The sequence below is a fragment of the Bos taurus genome, chromosome 9 (assembly GCF_002263795.3).
Source record: "Bos taurus isolate L1 Dominette 01449 registration number 42190680 breed Hereford chromosome 9, ARS-UCD2.0, whole genome shotgun sequence".
NCBI classification, from domain to species: domain Eukaryota; kingdom Metazoa; phylum Chordata; class Mammalia; order Artiodactyla; family Bovidae; genus Bos; species Bos taurus.
Genome location: NC_037336.1, coordinates 42,605,508 through 42,626,779, shown reverse-complemented (window position 1 = coordinate 42,626,779; position 21,272 = coordinate 42,605,508). Strand labels below are relative to the sequence as shown.

At 41.0% G+C, this 21,272-nt stretch overlaps 1 protein-coding gene and 2 long non-coding RNA genes across 5 annotated transcripts in view; 1 reads left to right on the top strand and 2 right to left on the bottom strand.

Moving 5' to 3' along the window:
- Positions 1-21,272, bottom strand: part of PDSS2 (decaprenyl diphosphate synthase subunit 2) — a 276,315-nt gene that overhangs the window by 250,305 nt on the left and 4,738 nt on the right.
- LOC112448046 (uncharacterized) lies at positions 4,389-5,093 on the bottom strand. Its single transcript, XR_003036380.2, has 2 exons — positions 5,007-5,093; positions 4,389-4,665 (listed from the first exon to the last, which is right to left on the bottom strand). It is a non-coding gene; the product is annotated as an uncharacterized lncRNA (long non-coding RNA).
- LOC132346101 (uncharacterized) lies at positions 5,970-21,107 on the top strand. The gene is made up of 3 exons (XR_009495809.1): positions 5,970-6,058; positions 20,067-20,146; positions 20,775-21,107. It is a non-coding gene; the product is annotated as an uncharacterized lncRNA (long non-coding RNA).

Sequence of the window (21,272 nt, the reverse complement as noted above, 5' to 3'; positions counted from 1 at the left end):
CACCGAGTCAGTGATGCCATCCAGCCATCTCATCCTCTGTCGTCCCCTTCTCCTCCTGCCCCCAATCCCTCCCAGCATCAGAGTCTTTTCCAGTGAGTCAACTCTTCGCATGAGGTGGCCAAAGTACTGGAGTTTCAGCTTTAGCATCATTCCCTCCAAAGAAACCCCAGGGCTGATCTCCTTCAGAATGGACTGGTTGGATCTCCTTGCAGTCCAAGGGACTCTCAAGAGTCTTCTCCAACACCACAGTTCAAAAGCATCAATTCTTCGGCTTTTGAACTCAGCCTTCTTCACAGTCCAACTCTCACATCCATACATGACTACTGGAAAAACCATAGCCTCGACTAGACGAACCTTTGTTGGCAAAGTAATGTCTCTGCTTTTGAATATGCTATCTAGGTTGGACATAACTTTCCTTCCAAGGAGTAAGCGTCTTTTAATTTTATGGCTGCAGTTACCATCTGCAGTGGTTTTAGAGCCCAAAAAAATAAAGTCTGACACTGTTTCCACTGTTTCCCCATCTATTTCCCATGAAGTGATGGGACCAGATGCCATGATGTTAGTTTTCTGAATGTTGAGCTTTAAGCCAGCTTTTTCACTCTCCTCTTTCACTTTCATCAAGAGGCTTTTTAGTTCCTCTTCACTTTCTGCCATAAGGGTGGTGTCATCTGCATATCTGAGGTTATTGAGATTTCTCCCAGCAATCTTGATTCCAGCTTGTGTTTCTTCCAGTCCAGAGTTTCTCATGATGTACTCTGCAGAATACTAGGAAAGTTCTGGAAGATGCTGTCAGTTTTACTTTAAAATGAGAATATGGTGTTTCTGTATTTTATTGTTTTCAATAAAACTTCTTAAGTGTTTTGGAAAAAAAAAAAAAAGAATAAGTTAAATAAGCAGGGTGACAATATACAGCCTTGACATACTCCTTTTCCTATTTGGAACCAGTCTGTTGTTCCATGTCCAGTTCTAACTGTTGCTTCCTGACCTGCATACAGATTTCTCAAGAGGCAGGTCAAGTGGTCTGGTATTCCCATCTCTTTCAGAATTTTCCAGTTTATTGTGATCCACACAAAGGCTTTACTAAACCCCAAAAGAAAGTTTTGTGAGATCTACCATCTCCAGACGTTTCTCCTTTATTCTTGGCAAGAGTTTTTAAAAATGGAAAGAGAGAGATAATACCTTACTCATTGCTAAAATGACCTAGAGTTAAGAGATCTTGACATATATTATTCTCTCCCAGCTAAGAGATCCCTTGGCTTCTTATTTTCTACTCTGTCTGGTTTATAATACACTCACAGCAGCCAACTGTATTCCTAGCTTGAACTCCTTTCTTTATACTAAACCATTTCAAATTCTAAAATCTTTCAGGGCCACAGGTTAACCAATACCCCTACTTTCTTCATCCTCCTAACCCATTAGTTATCTACCTAACCCACTGGTTGATCCTATTTTACTTGCAATAAACTCTAACCCAAAATTAATCTGTATTTTGCTTCAGAAAGGATATTTGTTTTTGCCAGGGACATTTCCTAGTCTCCACTTAGAAACAGGGAAAGAAACTATGTTGTCCCCTAGGCCTTTCATTCAAGCCTCACAACAGGATAGGTATCATCATTACTCCACAAGATAGGCATTGTTCTTCTCATTTTCAGGGATGAGAAAACTGAAGCTCTGCATAGTCAACCTGTCCAACAGCAGCTGGTAAATGACATAAGCCATGTCTGAACAGGTCAATCTGCTTCCAAAACTATGCTCCTTCCACTATATTAAACAGCTTCAACTGCTGTTTCTAATAATAAGTCATAATACTCCACTTCCACCTTATATTTGTACAGTGCAGTATACCTTTCAAATCATTTTCATTTGAAATATCTCTCTGGGTTCCTAAAACTATCCTTCAAGTAAACATAGGCAATGGGGGGAAAAAAACTGATCTAAAATCACAGAAAAAAAAATTACTAGGCACAAATAATAGCTAATAACAGCAACGAAGTTTATAGAGCATTTGAGCTGAACATTTTACAGTGTTGTCTGCTGTAATCCTCATTACAATCTTGTGAATAATAATGTCATCTCTTTTACAGATGAGGTTCAGTTCAGTTCAGTCGCTCAGTCACGTCCGACTCTCTGCGACCCCATGAATCGCAGCACGCCAGGCCTCCCTGTCCGTCACCAATTCCCGGAGTTCACTCAAACTCATGTCCATCGTGTCGGTGATGCCATCAAGCCATCTCATCTCTGCTGTCCCCTTCTCCTCCTGCCCCCAATCCCTCCTAGCATCAGGGTCTTTTTCAATGAGTCAACTCTTCGCATGAGGTGGCCAAAGTATTGGAGTTTCAGCTTCAGCATCAGGTAACAAGGCTCAAAATATTCTGCAGTTCACACAGCTAGGAAATGGCAGTACTGGAATTCAAATTTGGGTATTGGTTAGCTCACAAGCCCATGCTCTTCTCTAAACCTCAGCCAGTACTGCCTCCCTGTAAGCAGTGCTCCTTTTTTATGCTCTCACTGTAATTAAGTTAAACAAAATTTATTTGAAATTCCAAGTTAAAATTAAAATCCATATGCATTCCCCAGGCCACCACTAAATGAAAGTGGAACAAGCAGCAAACAGGTGGCAGGATAGTATCAACCAGGAATTTAAAAGAAATTCTTCACTGGAAAACTGACACATAGATAATCAGAAATTCAATAAAGTTTCAAGAAAAATCAAACTATCAAGCTCCCAGGACTACCCTTTTATGGGACAAGAGACATTACCCTAACCATTTAACAAATGAATATATTATTCTAACAAACATTCAATATCAAGAAATTATTTTTTTAACATATCCTATGAAACAGTAGAAGTCACCGAGGATGGAAAAGCTCCATCTCAGTTTTTCCGTAAGTTGCCCAGGTACATCCATAAGTATTTTTAAAGTTAGGTTAAAATGCTGGATCCAAGACCACGATGTTTATTTCTGGGGCTCTTTTCTACATACTCATAAATTCATACCAGGCACACTTTGTCATATAGTCATGCTTATTTTTAGTCAGGGGTACTATGGAATAAGCAGCACATGAAAAAATAAATAATACTTAAAAATAATATAACTACATAAAAATGTTTTTAATAAAAGCTTTGTTAGTCTTATGAAACTAAATGACATTCTTTTAGATACACAGTAATATAAAAGAAACAGCCTACAGTTACAAAGAAATGTTGATGAAGATTTGTGAAGCCACTATTATTGAGGATAAAATACATTTCATTTATTTGGTGATATTTAACCATTTAAGATATAGAAAGTACCTGTCACAAAGCCCTGTAATTATTAAACACTATAAAGAATATGCTTATGCAAATTACCAATGCTTGAAACATTCAAAACACACTGCTAAGTTTTTAGAATATGACATAATATTCACTAGAAGTATCTGCAGCCTCACAATTCTGGAAATAAAACCAAATCAATTTGCTAAATAAAAAAAAAAATCTCTGGAGCAAACGAAATAAACTTCCAAGGAGATTCCAAGAGAATGGTAATTTTTAAAGCTATTTTTAAATATTTGTTAAAATGAAGTTTCAGTGCACAAAAATAGAAAAAAATGAAAGGCTTTGAGAAGACACTGGTGAGTCACAGGAAGAAAAGCAAATCCAGCTGCACTCCATAAATCAAAGATTTGTATCTGGAACTTCGAATAGGATTAAATCAGAAACAACTATGTGAATGGTTAACATCTAGTATCCAATTTTAAAACCTACTCTAGGGTAGCTGTTCCTGGGGAAAACATTCATTAAGCTCTGAAAACCACAAAACAGAGATAAATAAATGTTGGTAATGAAAAAACCTCCCAGGTGTGTAAAACATGTACACACACACACACACACATACACACACACACACAAGAAAATTCTGAATCCTATAAAAGAATCAAGGACAATTATAGAATACATATTGATGAAAAGCATTTGGTGATGCAGTAATGAGGAACATGAGAAGAGAGATGTGGATATCTGAATCCTAATTCATGAAAATTCAAACACAAAAAAATAAGTATTATAGCACTTTAGAACCTACAACCAACTTTATTAACTGGGCCCAGAATTAAGAACACAGGCTAGTCAGTATTCCTCAACTTTGAGCAATATTTGGAATATTTTTAAAGGGTAAAAATTCAGCTATCCAGTATGCCTTAAATGATTTTTATTAAGATGTTCTTTAAATGTGTATTAATATGAAAATTATAATAAACACTGTATGGATATGGTTCTTAAACAACTAAAATTACAAATCGGCATTAAGTTACTATGACAGATGATGGTGCTTGACTGAAACCGTTGCTGAAATGCAAGTCTGTGTGCCTGACACTCGGTGCGGCCAAACAATACAAAAATGTCAGAGTTTGGAATAGAGAAAGGTTTATTGAGGGCTGTGCAAGGAGATAGATGGCTCCTGCCTTAAAAACCCCAAACTCTCCAAAAGCCTTTAGCAAAGCCCTTTTCTAGGAAAGGTGAGGGAGAGACCTGGTTAGCTGTTGTAAACTTCTTGGTGTCAGTCTTGAGGTCAGGTCATGGTCAGGTAATGATATTCCTGTAAATCTCCACCAAATGAACGTTACTCTGTTCTGACAAGAAACGGCCAGGTCCCAAGACACAATTCCTGCTCTGAGGTCCTGGTCCTGGAGGAGAAAGACAGATCTCACGTGGCAGCTCTCACAAGACCAAGTCCCCAGACACCGCCCATCCATAGCCAGGCTCCCAGGACACAACTGGCCCTCAGATTCCTTAGGCCGCTCAAGGCGGGTGGAGGCGGGGCGGCGGCAGGCCCCCACCAGGTCCCATAGGTGGGGACAGGGGAGATGTTCACTGCTGCCTCAAGACCTGGGCCAAATTCAGTGGGTTGATGAGGGCTCTGGAGCCCTGCCGGAAACAGCCTCCAGTTTGTTCCCTGGGCCTCCCAGCTCACTCACTGGCCCGAGGCCAGGTGAACTGGAGGGCTGCAGGGGAGGCCAGGATTCACCTCTTACTTCACTCTATACCAGATGACCACCATTCCACAGACGGTTGGCTGAATGGCCCACTGACGGCTGCTCACTGACAGCTGGCTGCTTGTGGGAGGGGTCTACTGTGGTGTCAACCAATGGCTGAGCAGGACAACCAACAGTCACTCATTGACAGTTGGTTGCTTGTGGGAGGGATCCAGGTAATGGCGCACAGCAAGTTCTGTGTGCTAAGGGCTGCACTGGCCACATGCTATTACAAAGCTAAATTGCAATGACCAGTATGAAAATGGTTCTGACCGTATGGGGTGGATCTTGAAATAAGTAAATCCCATGGGAAAGATAGGCTTCCCAAGTGGTGCTAGTGGTAAAGAACCTGCCTGTCAATGCAGGAGATGTAAGACCAGTATGAAAATGGTTCTGACCGTATGGGGTGGATCTTGAAATAAGTAAATCCCATGGGAAAGATAGGCTTCCCAAGTGGTGCTAGTGGTAATGAACCTGCCTGTCAATGCAGGAGATGTAAGAGATGTGGGTTCAATCCCTGGGTTGGGAAGATCCCCTGGAGGAAGAAATGGCAACACACTCCAGTATTTTTGCCTGGAGAATCTCATGGACAGAGCAGCCTGAGAGGCTACAGCCCATAGGGTTGCAAAGAGTTGGACACGTCTGAAGTGACTTAGCACGCATGCATGGGAAAGATGCTATCCTCTCACCACTATTCTTTATTCAAACTATACAAAACTTTTATTCATTAACATATTCATATTCATATAACTGGGCCCAGAAGACTCTGTAAAAGAGCAGGATAAGCCCAGCCCTTAGCAGGCACCCATTGCTGTGCCTCATTACTCCACACCCCATTACTAGGCAACAGGTCTTGCTCAGCCATTGGTCCTCAGGGCCCTGCCCACAAGCAACCAACTGTCCATGAGCAACTGTTGGTTGTCCTGCTCAGCTACTGGTCAGTGCCACAGTGGACCCTGCCCACAAGTAACTGTCAATGAGGGACTATTAAAGAAGTGATTCAGCCAACAGTCAGTGGTGTAACAGTCATCAGGTAGAGAGTGAGGTAAGAGGCAGATTTAGGCCTTCTCCTGGAAGCCCTCCAGCTCACCCAACCTTGGGCCAGTGGGTGAGCTGGAGGACCCAGGGAACAGATTGGGGACTACATCCTGCAGGGTCCAGAGCCCTAATTAAGGCCCTTGAATGTCTTGGCCCAGGCCTTGAGCCAACAGTGAACCTCTCCCCCATCCCTGTCTCTGAGACGTAACAGCAGTGATCATTTGCTTGGGTTGCAGGCTGTGAGACCTGGTCTCCCCGACTTGGGCAGCCTGAGGAGACTGAGGCCAGTGGGGTTGGGTGCCTGGCTCCCTTAGAGATGACAGCTGGGCAAGGTGTGGGAGCCCGGTTATGGATGGGTGGTGTCTGGGGACTTGGCCCTGCGAGAGCTGCCAACTGAGATCTACTCCTCTTAGCCAGGACTGGGACCTTAGAGAATGAAAGTTGTGCCTTGGACCTTGCCCTTTTTTATCGAGACAGAGAATAACATTCGTTTGGTAGAGATTTCAAGGCAACATCATTACCTGACCTCAAGAGCAAAGGATCTGGCACCAAGTCTGCAACAACTAACCAGGCCTATCTCTCACCTTTTGCTTTTAAAGGGACTTGCTGAAAGCTTTCACTAACTTTGGGGTTCTTAGGGCATGAGACACCCATCACCTCTCTCTATGAACCTGTGATAAACCTTTCTCTGTTCCAAACGCTAATGTTTTAGTATTGATTCGCTTCACTGTGCATCAGGCACACGGACTTGCAATTCAGTAACATCTTCACTCTTGACACAAGAAAAAGATTAGTGAAGGGTATCCCACAACCATTACTAATCACTTTAGTGGCTTCTAGAAAGGGCTAAGGATTTAGGTGGGAGAGACTACAAATGAAATGGACTCCCTGAACTCAGAAAGTGATGGTAGTAGCCCAGGGAAGGCTGGATCTAGTGGAAGCAGTTAACTGCCAGAAGCAAAGGGGGCATGGTGACTCTTAGAGGCAGCAAGGTGGATATTGGGAATACTAGGTATTTCTCAGGTTTTGTTGTGATAGGCAGAAATCCCTGTCTATATTTAATTGATCAGACCCAAGAATTCAAACCAACAGCCATCCCACTAAGATCTGTTTTGATTTAAATAATCAAAAACAAATAACTCCAGGTCTAGTGAACAGAGACCTATCTGAGGCACTACTATAGACAGTCCTGGCCTCTCAGTCAAATCTAAGACCCTCGGTTCTTGGATAAGAGGCCAAATCCCTTCTGGAAGATTATTTTTCCCAAATGCATCTCTGTCCATTAACCAGATAATGGTGAGTTGGCAAAAGGGAAATACCCAATCCTCTTGAGGATTTTTACCTACTAGCTCTGAGCTAACATTAATTAGTAGGCATTAAGAATACTTCTTGTCCCATTACTAAGGCATAATTGTTCTGGGTTCTCTAGAGTGTCCAGCTGATCCAAGAGTCCTTTCCACACTGTCCAGTCAACTTGCATGTCTCCCGGTTCCCCAAGAACTCTGAGAGTTATGCAGCTTTACAGCGCTCCTGCCTCAGCGAGCTTCCTCCTGTGTGTGCTGCTTAGTTTTCAGCAACAGACTCAAGTGGGCACCTGAGATTTCTGGAGCCCTTCTGTGCATGCTCTCTCCTCTTCTGCATTCTGTCCCACATTTCCAGCTGCCTCAGCCTCCCCCAAATCTGATCCATCTCTTCAATTCAGCAGTGTCAGCATCCTCTGCTAGAGTTTCCTCTCTCTGTGCTGCTGTTTGGAATGTACCTCTCAGCAGAAAGTTTCAGTGATCATAGCTCTCACCTCATTTGTTTTCTCACTCAGAGGGATCACAAGCCTGTGCTCCTTGTACCCTAAGCAGAATATGGTTGTTCATATTTTTAATCCAGTTTCCGACCTGTTTGCAGCATGTTATCCTATCTTAGAAGAAGCAGACATTTCCAGTCTATTCTTTTTGCCTCATCCATCCCATGTTCAGGGTACACCTAACTACTACTTCCCTACACTTTGCTAGGCAACTTCTCTTGTCTTATTTTTTCCAGCCTTAGTCATTTCCTTCTCATCCAACATGTCCCAATTCATATGTCACCTCAACTTTGGAAGTCTTCAGTTTTCTCTAGAGATTTTTTTCCCCCCTCTGCATATTGCTCATACATACTACAGAATTTATCTCAATATCCTCTATCTGCATGCCTCCCAACTAAAAAAACTTTCTAATAATAAGGATAACTGCTAAATTGTGACTACTTTTTATGTTCCAGGTACTCTTCTATATTTGCCCATTTACTCTTCATAAAACCCTAAGACATATTAATATGTACCATTATTATCCTCATTTTACAAATGAAGAAACTAAGGCATAGAGAGGTTAAGCAAATCTCCTGAGATCCATACCTTGGTAGGGGCAGAGTCAGGATAGTCTGATTTCAGAGCTCGTGCTCACTATACTGCCTCTCATGAATTCCTGAAGGGCAGCAACTATGTCTTATTCTTGTTTGTACATCCATGCCGAGAGCACCTCAAATATTTGTGGAATGAATTAAAATTTATAATTTTCTCCAAGTCATCCAAGAAAAAGTCCTTCATAAGTAAGGTAGGCTTTCAGTACAGTAATTACAGAACTGAGTCTAGAAAGGGTCTTTCATAAACATGGAAGAGACTAAAATTAAATATCCAATAATAAATTCAAAGAGCTCTGAAGAATTTTACCATGCAGAAAAGACTAATAAGGTTTTTTAAGTAGTAAGAAACTGCAGTAAAATCAGGAACAAAAAGTCTCTACCAAGGTATCAACACCCTCTAAGAGAGGGATTAAATGTCATAATTTGTCTCCAATAGAGGCATACCAAATTGATCCCATCTATCTAAACCTGAAATAGAGATCACAGTTTTCTCAAGGCAACAGTAAAAAGACAAAACATTTAAACAAAAATTTTATCCTAAGAGTCAAATCTGTCAAGAGTAATCAATGAAAACAGCCATATTGCACAATGGAATCAGTTATGTTAAACAACAAAAATGTAATCAATTCTACATGAAAAAAAGTATTATTCATTACCTTTCAAACAATTAAGTGTCCTCCATGTTTATTAAAAGTTCTTGACGATACATAGCACATGCAGCGAATTCCTAAAAGCTGCTGCTGCTAAGTCGCTTCAGTCGTGTCCAACTCTGTGTGACCCCAGAGACGGCAGCCCACCAGGCTCCCCCGTCCCTGGGATTCTCCAGGCAAGAACACTGGAGTGGGTTGTCATTTCCTTCTCCAATGCATGAAAGTGAAAAGTGAAAGTGAAGTCGCTCGGTTGTGTCCGACTCTTCGCAACCTCATGGACTGCAGCCCACCAGGCTCCTGCATCCATAGGATTTTCCAGGCAAAAGTACTGGAATGGGGTGCCATCGCCCTCTCCTATTAAAAGCTTTAAGTTCTTGACAACAGACAGCACATGCAGTGAATTCATAAAAGCTAGAAATACTCAAAAATAATACGATTTATACAAATTTAAATGATTAAAAATAAAAATATAGGGTTTCCCCAATGGCTCAGTGGTAAAGAATCCAACTGCCAATGCAGTAGACCTGGGTTCGATCCCTGATCAGGGAAGATCCCTCATGCCTTGGAGCAACTAAGCTCGTGCGCCACAACTACTGAGCCCGTGCCCCAGAGCCCAGGAGCCACTACTGCTGAGCACACGTGCCCTAGAGCCCATGCTATGCGACAAGAGAAGCCACTGCAATCAGAAGTCCATGCACTGCAACTACAGAATAGCCCCTGCTCACCACAGCTAGAGAAAAACCTGTGAGCAATGAAGACCCAGCACAGCCAAAAATTAAATAAACACTTAAAAATTTTAAATAAATATATAAAAATGTATATTTTGCACAAATGGATAATTACATTTAATTCCTTGTATTAAATGGTGGGTTCAGCGGTAAAGAATCTGCCTGCCATGCAAGAGATATGGGTTTGATCCCTGGGTTGGGAAGACCCCATGGAGAAAAGAAATGACAACCCACTCCAGTATTCTAGCCCAGATAATCCCAATCCATGGGGTCGCAAAAGAGTTGGACATGACTGGGCGACTAAGCAACAACAACAGCAAGATGGCAATGACCATGGGGTGCAGGCGGTACTGGAAGATGGAGACTGATACACCGTCATGACCTTCAGCCTCTCCCACGTGACTCATCCACACACATACGTGGACTTCTCCTCCACCCTGCATACCTCTGTCTGGCTTGGACAGGTCCACAATCTCATCCAAAGTCCCTGAAACTGAATGTCTTTCAAAATTCAACATTTTTCTGAGTTTAGAAAGGTGCAATTCATCTAGCACTCCAGAATAATCTGTGGCAGCAGCCTGGAAGCAAACAAATTTATATTTCTGTAGCAAAATGCAAGAATATTCGCATTAACTTGGATACAGAACGACTATGAATGATCTCACCTCAGTTCAGGTCAGATTTATGAGTCTAAGAAAACATTTTTTTTTTATGTAACTACTCTTTTTCTTTTTAATTTAAATTTATTTTAATTAGAGGCTACTTAATTTACACCCAAAAAAGATGTCCTTTCCATTATAGGGGACTGGAATGCAAAAGTAGGAAGTCAAGAAACACATGAAGTAAAAGGCAAATTTGGCCTTGGAATACGGAATGAAGCAGGGCAAAGACTAATAGAGTTTTGCCAAGAGAATGCACTAGTCATAGCAAACACCCTCTTCCAACAACAAGAGAAGACTCTACACATGGACATCACCAGATGCTCAACACCGAAATCAGATTGATTATATTCTTTGCAGCCAAAGATGGAGAAGCTCTATATAGTCAGCAAAAACAAGACCAGGAGCTGACTGTGGCTCAGATCATGAACTCCTTATTGCCAAATTCAGACTTAAATTGAAGAAAGTAGGGAAAACCACTAGACCATTCAGGTATGACCTAAATCAAATCCCTTATGATTATACAGTGGAAGTGAGAAATAGATTTAAGGGCCTAGATCTGATAGAGTGCCTGATGAACTACGGACGGAGGTTTGTGACATTGTACAGGAGACAGGGATCAAAACCATCCCCATGGAAAAGAAATGCAAAAAAGCAAAATGGCTGTCTGGGGAGGCCTTACAAATAGCTGTGAAGAGAAGAGAAGTGAAAAGCAAAGGAGAAAAGGAAAGATATAAGCATCTGAATACAGAGTTCCAAAGAATAGCAAGGAGAGATAAGAAAGCCTTCCTCAGCGATCAATGCAAAGAAATAGAGGAAAATAACAGAGTGGGAAAGACTAGAGATCTCTTCAAGAAAATCAGAGATACCAAGGGAACATTTCATGCAAAGATGGGCTTGATAAAGGACAGAAATGGTATGGACCTAACAGAAGCAGAAGATATTAAGAAGAGGTAGCAAGAATACACAGAAGAACGGTACAAAAAAGATCTTCACGACCCAGATAATCACAATGGTGTAATCACTCATCTAGAGCCAGACATCCTGGAATGTGAAGTCAAGTGGGCCTTAGAAAGCATCACTACGAACAAAGCTAGTGGAGGTGATGGAATTCCAGTTGAGCTATTTCAAATCCTGAAAGATGATGCTGTGAAACTGCTGCACTCAATATACCAGCAAATTTGGAAAACTCAGCAGTGGCCACAGGACTGGAAAAGGTCAGTTTTCATTCCAATCCCAAAGAAGGGCAATGCCAAAGAACGCTCAAACTACTGCACAGTTACACTCATCTCACATGCTAGTAAAGTAATGCTCAAAATTCTCCAAGCCAGGCTTCAGCAACATGTCAACCGTGAACTTCCAGATGTACAAGCTACTTTTAGAAAAGGCAGAGGAACCAGAGATCAAATTACCAACAATCCGCTGGATCATCAAAAAAGCAAGAGAGTTCCAGAAAAACATCTACTTCTGCTTTATTGACTATGCCAAAGCCTTTGACTGTGTGGATCACAATAAACTGGAAAATTCTGAAAGAGATGGGAATACCAGACCACCTGACCTGCCTCTTGAGAAACCTATATGCAGGTCAGGAAGCTATAGTTAGAACTGGACATGGAACAACAGACTGGTTCCAAATAGGAAAAGGAGTACGTCAAGGCTGTATATTGTCACCCTGCTTATTTAACTTCTATGCAGAGTACATTATGAGAAACGCTGGGCTGGAAGAAACACAAGCTGGAATCAAGATTGCCGGGAGAAATATCAATAACCTCAGATAAGCAGATGACACCACCCTTATGGCAGAAAGCGAAGAGGAACTCAAAAGCCTCTTGATGAAAGTAAGTGGAGAGTGAAAAAGTTGGCTTAAAGCTCAACATTCAGAAAACTAAGATCATGGCATCTGGTCCCATCACTTCATGGCAAATAGATGGAGAAACAGTGGAAACAGTGTCAGACTTTATTTTTTTGGGCTCCAAAATCACTGCAGATGGTGACTGCAGCTATGAAATTAAAAGACGCTTACTCCTTGGAAGGAAAGTTATGACCAACCTAGATAGTATATTGAAAAGCAAAGATATTACTCTGCCAACAAAGGTCCGTCTAGTCAAGGCTATGGTTTTTCCTGTCGTCATGTATGGATGTGAGAGTTGGACTGTGAAGAAAGCTGAGCACTAAAGAATTGATGCTTCTAAACTGTGGTGTTGGAGAAGACTCTCGAGAGTCCCTTGGACTGCAAGGAGATCCAACCAGTCCATTCTGAAGGAGATCAGCCCTGGGATTTCTTTGGAAGGAATGATGCTAAAGCTGAAACTCCAGTACTTTGGTCACCTCATGCGAAGAGATGACTCATTGGAAAAGACTCTGATGCTGGGAGGGATTGGGGGCAGGAGGAGAAGGGGACGACAGAGGATGAGATGGCTGGATGGCATCATTGACTCGATGAACGTGAGTCTGAGTGAACTCCGGGAGTTGGTGATGGACAGGAGGCCTGGCGTGCTGCAATTCATGGGGTCGCAAAGAGTCGGACACGACTGAGCAACTGAATAAACTGAATTTACAATATTGTATTGGTTTTGCCATACATCAACATGAATCCGCAACGGGTGTACACGTGTTCCCAATCCTGGACCCCCTCCCACCTCCCTCCCCATACCATCCCTCTGGGTCATCCCAGTGCACCAGCCCCAAGCTTCCTGTATCCCGCATAGAACCTGAACTGGTGATTTGTTTCTTATTTGATATTATACATGTTTCAATGCCATTCTCCCAAATCATCTCCCCCCTCCCTCTCCCACAGAGTCCAAAAGACTGTTCTATACATCTGTGTCTCTTTTGCTGTCTCGCATACAGGGTTATTGTTACCTTCTTTCTAAATTCCATATACATGCGTTAGTATACTGTATTGGTGTTTTTCTTTCTGGGTTACTTCACTCTGTATAATCGGCTCCAGTTTCATCCACTTCATTAGAACTGATTCAAATGTATTCTTTTTAATGGCTAAGTAATAGTCCATTGTGTATATGTACCACAGCTTTCTTATCCATTCATCTGCTGATGGACATCTAGGTTGTTTCCATGTCCTGGCTATTATAAACAGTGCTGCGATGAACATTGGGGTACACGTGTCTCTTTCAATTCTGGTTTCCTCAGTGTGTATGCCCAGCAGTGGGATTGCTGGGTCGTATGGCAGTTCTATTTCCAGTTTTTTAAGGAATCTCCACACTGTTCTCCATAGTGCCTGTACTAGTTTGCATTCCCACCAACAGTGTAAGAGGGTTCCCTTTTCTCCACATCGTCTCCAGCATTTATTGCTTGTAGACTTTTGGATCGCAGCCATTCTGACTGGCGTGTAATGGTACCTCATTGTGGTGTTTATTTGCATTTCTCTGATAATGAGTGATGTTGAGCATCTTTTCATGTGTTTGTTAGCCATCTGTATGTCTTCTTTGGAGAAATGTCTATTTAGTTTTTTGGCCCATTTTTGGATTGGGTTGTTTATTTTTCTGGAATTGAGCTGTAGGAGTTGCTTGTATATTTTTAAGATTAGTTGTTTGTCAGTTGCTTCATTTGCTATTATTTTCTCCCATTCTGAAGGCAGTCTTTTCACCTTGCTTATAATTTCTTTTGTTGTGCAAAAGCTTTTAATTTTAATTAGATCCCATGTGTTTATTTTTGCTTTTATTTCCAACATTCTGGGAGGTGGGTCATAGAGGATCCTGCTGTGATGTATGTCAGAGAGTGTTTTGCCTATGTTTTCCTCTAGGAGTTTTATAGTTCTGGTCTTACGTTTAGATCTTTAATCCATTTTGAGTTAATTTTTGTGTATAGTGTTAGAAAGTGTTCTAGTTTCATTCTTTTACAAGTGGTTGACCAGTTTTCCCAGCACCACTTGTTAAAGAGATTGTCTTTTCTCCATTGTATATTCTTGCCTCGTTTGTCAAAGATAAGGTGTCCGTAGGTGCATGGGTTTATCTCTGGGCTTTCTATTTTGTTCCATTGATCTATATTTCTGTCTCTGTCATACTGTCTTGATGACTGTGGCTTTGTAGTAGAGCCTGAAGTCAGGCAGGTTGATTCCTCCAGTTCCATTCTTCTTTCTCAAGATTGCTTTGGCTATTCGAGGTTTTTTGTATTCCATACAAATTGTGAAATTATTTGTTCTAGCTCTGTGAAAAATACCATTGGTAGCTTGATAGGGATTGCATTGTATCTATAGATTGCCTTGGGTAGTATACTCATTTTCACTATATTGATTCTTCCGATCCATGAACATGGTATATTTCTCCATTAGTGTCCTCTTTGATTTCTTTCACCAGTGTTTTATAGTTTTCTATATATAGGTCTTTAGTTTCTTTAGGTAGATATATTCCTAAGTATTTCATTCTTTCCAAGAAAATGTTTTTTTCCCTGACTTTTCAGGATTTTTAAACAGTAGGAAAAGGATGATAAATTTGTATTATACACTGCATTCAATCTACTCATCATTACCTGTCTGAGAAGTGACAACAGCTCCCTTAGCTACCATGCTCAGTTACAATACCAATTTCTACTAGGCAGAATTGGCAACACCTTTGGAAATCATTTAGTCAAACTTCTTATTTCATTACTTAGGAAATTAAAGCCCAGAGATAGAATAACTTACTTAAGGTCACACTGTTGACACCTACTGACAGAGATGAAACTAAAACATACATGTAAGCTTCCTGTCCTGCAGGTTACTTACTGTTTGTTCATTTGTTCGTCCATCCATCCATCCATTCATTCTCTCTGTTAGAGGTGATTTTTTTTTTCTTTAGCTTTTCAACATAACAAAATAATTACAGACTCACAGAAAGACATAAAAATAGTACAGTCTTCACTAGGTATCCAGAGAGGGATTGGTTACACGACCCCAAAATTTGTGTTGCTATAAAATGGTGTAGTAGTTACATATAACCTATGCACATCCTCTAGTTTACATTAAATCATCTCCAGATTACTTACAATACCTAATACCATGTAAATATTATGCAAATAGTAGTAGATACAATGTATGTTATATCAAAAGTTGCCTGGCTTAGCAAATTCAAGTTTTGTTTTCTGGAAATTTCTGGAATTTTTTCCCCAAAATATTCTTGATCCATGGTTGGCTGAATCCATGTATATGTGGAACTTGTGGATATAAAGTCCTTATGTATCTTTGACCCAGCTTCCTTCAATACACAACTGTAGGATAATACCAAAACTAAAAATTAACACTGGGACTTTTCTGGTAGTCCAGTGGTAAAGAATCTGCCTGCCAATGTAGGGAACATGGGTTCAATCCATGGTACAGAAAGATTCCACTAAGCCTGTGAGCCACAACCACTGAGCCATGCACCACAACTACTGAAACCTGCACACCCTAGAGCATGTGTTCTACAAAAGGAGAAGCCACCGCAATGAGAAGCCTATGTGCTAACTGCAACTAGAGTAGACTCTGCACAACACAACTAGAAAAAGCCTACAACAGCAACAAAGATCCTGTGCAGCCAAAAATAAATAAATAAAACAAAATAAAAAAATAACATACTTCCACCACCTGATGAAAAGAGCCTACTCACTGGAAAAGACCCTGATGATGGGAAAGACTGAAGGCAAAAGGAGGAGAGGGTGGCAAAGGATGAGATGGTTAGATAGCATCATCAACTCAATGGACGCTGAATTTGGGCAAACTCTGGAAGATGGTAAAGGACAGAGGAGACTGGTATGCTGCAGATCATGGGGTCACAAAGAGCTGGATGTGATCTAGCAACTGAACACCACCACCATATAGAGTTTTAGGGCTTCCCAGGTGGCTCAGTGGTTAAAAAAATCCACCTGCAATGCAGGAGACCCGGGTTCCATCTCTGGGTCAGGAAGATTCTCTGGAGAAGGAAACTGCAACCTAACCAGTATTCTTACCTGGGAAATCTCATGAACAGAGGAGTCTGGAGGGCTACAGTCCATGGGGTCACAAAGAGTTGGAAACAACTTAGCAACTAAACAAAAACTATTCCACTGTATGGATGCACCACAGTTTGTTCAGCATTTCACCATTCAGTGAGGTATGAGTTGTTTCCAGTTCTTAGCTGTCACAAATAAGGTTGCTATAACCATTCCTGTATAGGTTTTGATATGAGTTTTTATTTCTCTGGAATAAATGCTCAAGTGTGATTGCTGGGTTCTATGTTATGTGTATGTTTAATTTAATAAAAAACTGCCACACTGTATTCCAGAGTCAGTTCAGTCCAGTCACTCAGTCATGTCCGACTCTTTGTGACCCCATGAACCGCAGCATGCCAGACCTCCCTCTCCATCACCCACTCTGGAAGTTTACCCAAACTCACGTCCGTTGAGTTGGTGATGCCATCCAACCACCTCATCCTCTGTCGTCCCCTTCTACTCCTGCCCTCAATCTCTCTCAGCATCAGGGTCTTTTCAAATGAGTCAGCTCTCCACATCAGTTGGCCAAAGTATTGGTTTCAGCTTCAATATCAGTCCTTCCAATGAACGCCCAGGATTGATCTCCTTTAGGATGGACTGGTTGGATCTCCTTGCAGTCCAAGGGACTCTCAAGGGTCTTCTCCAACACCGCAGTTCAAAAGCATCAATTCCTCAGTGCTCAGCTTTCTTTATAGTCCGAATCTCACATACATACATCACTACTGGACAAACCATAGCCTTGACTAGATGGACCTTTGTTGGCAATGTAATGTCTCTGCTTTTTAAATATGCTCTCTAGGTTGGTCATAACTTTCCTTCCAAGGAGTAAGCATCTTTTAATTTCATGGCTGCAATCACCATCTGCAGATATTTTGGACCCCCAAAAAATAAAATCAGCGACTGTTTTCACTGTTTGCCCATCTATATGCCATGAAGTGATGGGACCAGATGCCATGATATTAGTTTTTTGAATGTTGAGCTTTAAGTTAATTTTTTCACTCTACTCTTTCACTTTCATCAAGAGGCTCTTTAGTTCTTCTTCACTTTCTGCCGTAAGGGTGGTGTCATCTGCATATCTGAGGTTATTGTTCTTTCTCCCGGCAATCTTGATTCCAGCTTGTGCTTCTTATAGCCCAGCGTTTCTCATGATGTACTCTGCATAGAAGTTAAATAAGCAGGGTGACAGTATACAGCCTTGATGTACTCCTTTTCCTATTTGGAACCAGTCTGTTGTTCCGTGTCCAGTTCTAATTGTTGCTTCCTGACCTAAATACAGGTTTCTCAAGAAGCAGGTCAGGTATTCCAGAGTGGCTGTAACATTTTTACATTCCCATCAGCAATGTTCAAACTATGGTGCTACAGAAGACTCTTGAGAGTCCCTTGGACTGCAAGGAGATCAAACCAGTCAATCCTAAAGGAAATCAACCTTGAATATTCACTGGAAGGACCAATGCTGAAGCTGAAGCTCCAATACTTTGGCCACCTGATGTGAAGAATTGACTCACTGGAAAAGACCCTGATGCTGGAAAAGGCTTCCCTGATAGCTCATTTGGTAAAGAATCTGCCTGCAATGCAGGAGATCCTGGTTCAATTCCTGGGTCGGGAAGATTTGCTGGAGAAGGGATAGGCTACCCACTGCAGTATTTTTGGCTTCCCTTGTGACTCAGCTGGTAAAGAATCCACCTGCAATGCCGGAGGCCTGGGTTTGATCCACTTCAGTATTCTGGCCTAGAGAATTCCATGGCCTATATAGTCCATGGGTCACAAAGAGTCAGACACAACTGACTGACTTTCACTTTTCACTCTGATGATGCAAAAGACTGAAGGCAGGAGGAGAAGGGGGTGACAGAGGATGAGATGGTTGGATGGTATCACTGACTCAACATGAGTTTGAGCAAACTCCAGGAGATGATGAAGGACAGGGAAGCCTGGCATGCTGCAGTCCATGGGGTCGCAAAGACCTGGACATGACTGAGCGACTAAACTATTTCAAGTTTCTATTTCAACTATTTCAGCTGAGCTATTTCAAGTCCTAAAAGATGATGCTGTTAAAGTGCTGCATTCAATATGCCAGCAAATTTGGAAAACTCAGCAGTGGCCACAGCACTGGAAAAGGTCAGTTTTCATTCCAATCCCAAAGAAAGGTAATGCCAAACAATGTTCAAACTATCACACAATTGCACTCATCTCACACGTTAGCTCAAAATTCTCCAAGTCAGGCTTCAACAGTACGTGAACCAAGAACTTCCAGATGTTCAAGCTGGATTTAGAAAATGCAGAGGAACCAGAGATCAAATTGCCAACATCCGTTGGATCATTGAAAAAGCAAGCAAGTTCCAGAAAAACATCTATTTCTGCTTTACTGACTACGCCAAACGCTTTGACTTGCACTTGCCTTTGGATCACAACAAACTGTGGAAAATTCTTCAAGAGATGGGAATTCCAGACCATCTGACCTGCCTCCTGAGAAATCTGTATGCAGGTCAAGAAGCAACAGTTAGAACTGGACATGGAACAACAGACTGGTTCCAAATTGGCAAAGGAGTACATCAAGGCTGTATACTGTCACCCTGCTTATTTAACTTACATGCAGAGTACATTATGCGAACTGCTGGGCTGGATGAAGCACAAGCTGGAATCAAGATTGCCGGGAGAAATATCAATAACCTCACATATGCAGATGACACCACCCTTACGGCAGAAAGTGAAGACGAACTAAAGAGCCTCTGGATGAAAGTGAAAGAGGAGAGTGAAAAAATTGGCTTAAAGCTCAACATTCAAAAAACTAATATCATGGCATCTGGTCCCATCACTTCATGGCAAATAGATGGGGAAACAGTGAAAACAGTGACAGACTTTACTTTTTTGGGCTCCAAAATCACTGCAGACGGTGACTGCAGCCACGGAATTAAAAGATGTTTGCTCCTTGGAAGAAAAGTTATGACCAACCTAGACAGCATATTAAAAAGCAGAGACATTATGTTGCCAACAAAGGTCCGTCTAATCAAAGCTATGGTTTTTCCAGTAGTCATGTATGGATATGAGAGTTGGACTATAAAGAAAGCTAAGCGCCAAAGAATTGATGCTTTTGAACTGTGGTGTTGGAGGAGACTCTTGAGAGTCCTGTGGACAGCAAGGAGGTCCAACGAGTCAATCCTAAAGGAAATCAGTCCTGAATATTCGTTGGAAGGACTGATGCTGAAGCTGAAACGCCAATAGTTTGGCCACCTGACGCAATGATCTGACTCATCAGAAAAGACCCTGATGCTGGGAAAGACTGAAGGACGGAAGAGAAGGAAACAGAGGATGAGATGGTTGGATGGCATCACCAACTCAATGGACGTGAGTTTGAGCAAGCTCCTGGAGTTGGTGATGGACTGGGAAGCCTGGCGTGCTACAAAGAGGTCAAAAAGAGTTGGACACGACTTAGTGACTGAACTGAATGACTAAACAACAATGACAATCAGCAATGTATGAGAAATCTAGTTTCTCTGCATCTTCACCAAGATTTCATATTGTATTTTTTATTTTAGTCATTCTAATAGGTATGCAATGGTATCTCATCATGGTTTTAACACACATTTTTCTAATGGCTAATATTGTTCAACAACTTTTCATATACTCATTTTCTGTTTTTATAGGCTTTGTGCCCATTTTCTAACTGTTTTCTTACCACTGAGTTCAGAGTGATCTTTATATATTCTGGATGCAAGTCCTTCAGGTAAGTGATTTACAGATGTTTTCTCCCTGTGGCTAATCTTTTGAACCTATTAACAAGGTCTTTCCACAGAACAAAGTTTTCAATTTTGATGAAATCCAATCATTGATCTTTTTTTCTTTAATGAACTGCATTTTTTGTTTCACATCTAAAAACTGTTTACCGAGTCCACATTCCAAATATCCCCTCCTATGTTTTCTTAAGTTTTATTTGATAGTTTTACATTTCACATTTAATTCCATTTAACGTAGATTCTTTTTTTTTTTTAACATGGTGTGAAGTTTAGGTCAAGGTTTACTTTCTTGCCTATATAATGTCCAAATTGTTCCAGCACCATTTATTGAAAAGACTATTCTCCCTCCATCAAACTGCTTTTGCATCTTTGTCAAAAATCAACTTGGGTGTATTTGTGTTGATCTATTTCTGAGTTTCCTATTCTATTTCAATGATCTATCTATTCCTCTGCCAATACCACAGTGTGTTAATCAATGAAGTTATATATATATCTTAGACTTAACATTAGGTAGAATGACTCCTTCCATTTTCTTTTTATTTTCTTCAATATTGCTTTAGCTATTATAGCTCTATTAATACTGTTCACTTTATCACACTGCTTATTGTTGCTTTTAAGGTCCTCCCTGAAGAATCCCATGGATTGTATAGTCTGTGGGGTTGCAGAGTCGGACACGAATGATCGACTTTCACTCACTCACTCACTATGCCTATAGAAGAAGTATGTCAGCCTGGAGAAGAAAGGAAAATGAAAAGAATCAAGAAGAAAAAAACTGTAATAAATTACCACCATCCTAAAAAGACTACACATGTAGTTTTCATCCATCTATTCTCATCACACCCCAATTTCTTCATGAAAGATTCTCTACTATTCTAGGCCACTTTATTTTTTATGTTTGTTATTGAGGGACAGTTAATGTACAATGGTATACATTTCAGGTGTACAACAAAGTGAATCATAATTTTTAAATTATTATAAAAATAATTCATAATTATTCATAATTATTATAAAAATACTAGGTATATTCCTAGTGCTATACAATATATTCTTGTAGCTCATTTAATTTATACCCAGTAGTTTATACCTCTTAATCCCCTACTCCTTTCTGGCCCCTCC